The sequence below is a fragment of the Miscanthus floridulus genome, chromosome 6, assembly GCF_019320115.1.
Source record: "Miscanthus floridulus cultivar M001 chromosome 6, ASM1932011v1, whole genome shotgun sequence".
In the NCBI taxonomy this organism is placed as follows: domain Eukaryota; kingdom Viridiplantae; phylum Streptophyta; class Magnoliopsida; order Poales; family Poaceae; genus Miscanthus; species Miscanthus floridulus.
The window spans coordinates 40,992,264-40,997,308 of record NC_089585.1 but is presented as its reverse complement, the minus strand read 5'-3'; the positions used below and the strand labels follow the sequence as shown (position 1 = coordinate 40,997,308).

The 5,045-nt window shown below is 37.7% G+C and overlaps 1 long non-coding RNA gene across 1 annotated transcript; it reads right to left on the bottom strand.

Moving 5' to 3' along the window:
• Positions 1-2,921: 2,921 nt before the first annotated feature.
• LOC136455970 (uncharacterized) lies at positions 2,922-4,810 on the bottom strand. Its single transcript, XR_010759303.1, has 2 exons — positions 4,208-4,810; positions 2,922-4,095 (listed from the first exon to the last, which is right to left on the bottom strand). It is a non-coding gene; the product is annotated as an uncharacterized lncRNA (long non-coding RNA).
• Positions 4,811-5,045: the final 235 nt, after the last annotated feature.

Genomic DNA, 5,045 nt, shown 5'->3' with positions numbered 1-5,045 from the left:
TCATGTGAGCATATGTAGGCTTTGGTTGATTGGAGGTTTAGCTAATACTCTCTCGGTTCTAAATTATTAGACGGTTTGAATTTTCTAGATACATTTATTTAATTATGTATCTAAACGTAATATATATCTAAGTGGATAACGAAATCTATGAATCTACAAAAGTCAAAACGCCTTATAACTTCGAAAAGTAAAAATAAAGCAAAATTCAGCAACAAATAAATTAATTAAATTAGCTAGATGTAATGTTCAACGATGAATGTAATTATGTCAACCTCTAGTTAATGAAGTTCTATTTACCGGAAACGATTGGAAAAGAAGTTAATAAAGTTCTATTTACCGAAAAGATAAAAAAAAGTACAATCCAATTTCTATGTTTTTTTATGTTTCCTCTGTTTCAAATTTTAGAAAAGGAGTAGAATCCAATTTCTTGGCTCCTATTGTCCACTGTTGCCAGTGTTGTCCAAAACCTCTAAGGAGGGCCTAATGTGGACTGTCCACTATTTTTACTTATATTTTTATTTGGTTTTCCATTGCTACCTAAAAAAATCCTTTTTAGTTTAATTACATTAGACGCTAAATAGACATAAATAAAACTATTTTAAATATAATATCATTATCTTTTCAATAAATTTAAGTATATAGATGGAGGCATCATTTATTATACAAGTCAAGAACAAATAATTTAAATTGCAGACCCCTAGGATGCAAGATTTTTTTTAGTAAATATAAATTCTACTTTTACAAATAAACTGGATTCTATGAAATTCTTGTATTCAGAAGACAAGACAAAAGATTCAGTGTAAATTCTCCGTTGTCAGTTTATGAAAACACTAATAAATAAAAAACATTAGACCAATATACTTATATATAATGAAATGCCACTTGGATGAAAGAACATGTGAATTAAGTACAAAAGGTACCTGTCCATAAAATATACTCTCTCTATTTTAAATTATAAATAACAATAATTTTTTTAGTTCATTTTAAATTATAAATTATTTTAACTTTTTTAATTTACTTTATTTTTTTAGTTTATCTATTTTATTATGTATCTAGACATATTATTATTTATCTAAATACATGCATAGCAAATTCTATTGGATGTAAAAAAAATTCAAAGCAACATAATTTAAAACAAAGAGAAGTAAATTACAATTACTTTTATTGGTGTATCTAAGTGTATATCTAGGTCTAAGTGCATATAATATGTATATAGTACATATCAAAAGTTAAGCCGGTGCTTTGGTGAACAAATTTCAAATAAGACATGTTTAGTTTCAGCTAAATTCTCAACTTTAACACTATGCAAAAAGAAAATTTCTCGTCACATGAAACTTACGATACATGCATAGAATACTAAATATTAACAAAATAAAAAACTAATTACACAAACATTTTAAACTTAATTAATCAACGATTAAACAATTATTATCAAATAAAAACAAAATACGTCATTTTAGAGACAACGGTACGCGGCGCCGACTTCGGCGAACTAAACACGGCCTAAAGAATCTTGGTGGAATTGAACCACCATCCATCCGAGACAACACGCCTGGGCTAGCAGTCAACGGAGGACCTCACCGTGCTGAGGGAAGATCCGCATCTCAACGAGCAGACACCAGCAAAATGCGTCATTTTAGAGACAACTGTACTCGTTTATGGAGGGTACGACCCCTCTAAACTTGCATATGATTGCCTATTCTCTGATAATTGATAATTGATAAATTATATAAAATATCTGGCGGAAAATTGTACAGTTTACAATTGCCACGGCCTACGTTATTATTCTTGTATAATAATATAAAAAAAACCTGGCAGCATTAAGAGCTGGGATAAAATTATTACGCAAGCAAGAAATGCTGAAAATGGAGTTTGATAAATTATATAAAATAAAATCCCTGGCAGGAAATTGTACAGCTTACAATTGCCACGGCCTACATTATTCTTTATAATTATATATAAAAAAACCCTGGCAACATATAAGATCTGGGATAAAATTACTACGGAAGCAAGAAATGCATAAAATGGAGTCGATCTTCCTTAGAGGTTGGAAGCAAAAACAATGAAACCAATTTTAGAAGTCCATAGTTAATGTTCTCCTTTATAGGGGACGATTTTTTTATTAACCATAAAGATAAAATACATCCGATATTTTAGAAGTTGAAAAAACAATGAAACCAATTTCAAAAAGTCCATAGCTAAGGCTTTTATGGTAATTTTCTGCGACGCAAAAATGAAATCAATTTTAAAAAGTCCAAGTTAAGGCTTATGGTAATTTTCTGCGACGCAAAAAAAAAGTTTTCTATCACAAACTTCACAGGAACTAAACTGCTCGACCCGAGCACCTATACCTTCTAGTCACAGCTTACCAATACACTTAATGAAATCAACTTCCACAACACCATGAAATTTCCAAACCATCAATCAAATCAAATCAAATTGAATATAACAATAAACTTTGAAACAAATTGATCTCGTGGTAACTTGTGTTCTCATACCCCTCGAACTTCTAAATGAATGAATTTGAAGAAAAAATTGTCCACCATTATGTAGAGTGCCGTAAAAAAGAAACCATATGAATGAATTAGACTACCAAGAAATAAACTGACAATATGTACAGTGCCTTTAAAAAGCAATGTACAAGTAGAACACTACAAGTAGAACACCTGGGCATATTGTAACAAAACACCTTCAGCCGAGAATTGTAACCAACCAGATCGTCCATTTGGCACAGAATCTTCGCTTGTTACGTTTCAGCCAAAGCTTATCAACCAACCAACAGTATTTTCCTCTAACAATAAGCCCAGAAACAGGCTACTTAATCAATCGGATCCACCAACATAGCGATTTAAGCACACCAATAACCAATCGGTTGCATCAGCACAGCCATCCATAAGCATAGCCACAGTTGAGGCGCTCCATGGTCAAGAAACTTTTATAAGATGATGAATAGTGGAATCCATCATACTGCAATTTTGCACCCTCTAGTGCTCTACACAAGTCCAACAATTGCTGTCTCAAGGAACATGCATGCTAAGTCTTACAAAAAAAAACAAACTGAATCGACCAACATATGATAAATACAAATGGAATCCTCATAAATTTCTATCGTCCAAAGAGAGGCCAGACAAAATTGTAGAAAATATAATATACAAATATAATGTATAAATGAAATAGGAACTCAGTGCCATCAGGCAATAAATAAGGGTTTCACAGATAGTATAAGATTGACGGGCTCAACAGAACCAGAAATTTAATTTGCAGATGCAACCTAAATTTTTACACACTCCTGAAGTTCATTGAATGATTAAAAACGATGCTTCGTTTAAGTTTATGCGAGTCTTCAACTATAGAAATATAGGTAACTTCAGCTGAGCTGGGCAAACTGGTAGTCGGTCATGTACGGGTGGATGTTGGTCATTAACGGGTGTTTTAGGACCTTCAGTTCGATGGCTATTCAGAATAAGAATATAGGCGTCGTGTGGAATTAAAGGAACGTGAACGACTTAAAAAGATTGATTGGAACTTAATTAACGATTGTACCTTGGGATTCTCGCTGTAGCTTCGTTGTTGATCGCCGTATTAGATGCAAAAATCCGACGTGTTGTAGATCTCCGTGTTAGATGCAAAATCCGGCATCTAGCTGACCAAGACGAGCGGAGGACGCAAGCAACGGACGCAAGGACAGGGAACACCATGGGGGAAGAGAACCCGGGGCCAAAAAAATCAACCCCCGTGCGATCTCCTCCCCCGGGACACAATGATCATCTTTTTATTATTACCGTGGCCTGCCATGCGAGCGCACCCATCATGGCAAAGGCCTCTAGCATGTCACATCTTTTTCTTTTTTTTCTCCTTTTTTTCCGACGCACGCAACTCTTTGACTCTTACATGTTGCACCTTACCTCGCCTCTTCAAGGCGGCACATTCTCTTAGATCTACTAATAATTATCGAAATTCATCCAATAATTATCAGCGCAGAGACATCATCCCGCGAGGTGGATCAGACCAATGGATCCCGCCGCCGCCTTCAGCCATCGTCCGCCAAAACCCGCTCCGGCCGGAACCACCAATAAGATCGCGATTTCGCCAGATCTGGAACCCGAAGCAAAACAACGCGGCAGATCAGCAACAACGCCGCAAATCAGCGCACGTGATGCTCGACCACCAACACAAAACAACAAGAATCTTGCGGTCAAGTACTAACCGGTGCCGGATCCAACGCGTCATGCACGCGGGTTTGTTGTATCCCCCGTGCTCAGATCCACGCGCTCCCAGCTCGATTCAAGAAGTAAGACGCCGAAACCAGCAATCAGATCTGAGCCTGCGCAACATGAAGCAAACGGATTTTCCGATAAATCGAAACAAACGTAGCTCACCGAGGTCGCGCAAGGTAACGAAGGATCACGGCAATCCTGGATCTGGAGGAGGAGAGGAGGTTGCGTGCAGGGGCGAGGAACTCGCGGAACAATTGTTTGTTGGTTAACGAATAATTGGCGGAAGCAAAGGTATTTATGGTCCCGTTGGCCAAAGCGGACGGCGGAGATGAGGCGGTTCGATTCGGACGGCTCGGATGGAGACCACGTGCCGGGAGACCATTGTCCGTGAGCTGTGACAGCCGGGTCGCAGAAGGAGACCGTGCTTTGCTGGCCTAGGCGGAATTAGCGTCATTGCATGCGTCATCGGGTAGTTGTCGGATCCTTTGTGGGCGGAAGAGAAGAGAGGTCGTTTGTGGCCGGACACAGCGCTTGAACTTTGAAGGCCCTGGTTGCCTGGTTCGTTTCCTCCGTGAAAATTTGTACTTTACCCATCGCAGAAGGTTGCGTAGTCTGTGTGTTGGCCCATCCTTAAAGCAAAGCTGATTACTGATTAGCTAAAGAATACCCTGCGTGTTGTGACAATACTATATGTAAATGTCGTAGTGGTTACAGTGTGTCTTTATATATAAGCTTGACATGTACTTTCCCGTCTCAAATTATAAGCGGCCTGATTGCTGGTTGATTTCTAGGCTGGTTTAGGATTGACTGGTGCTTGATTTATCGTGA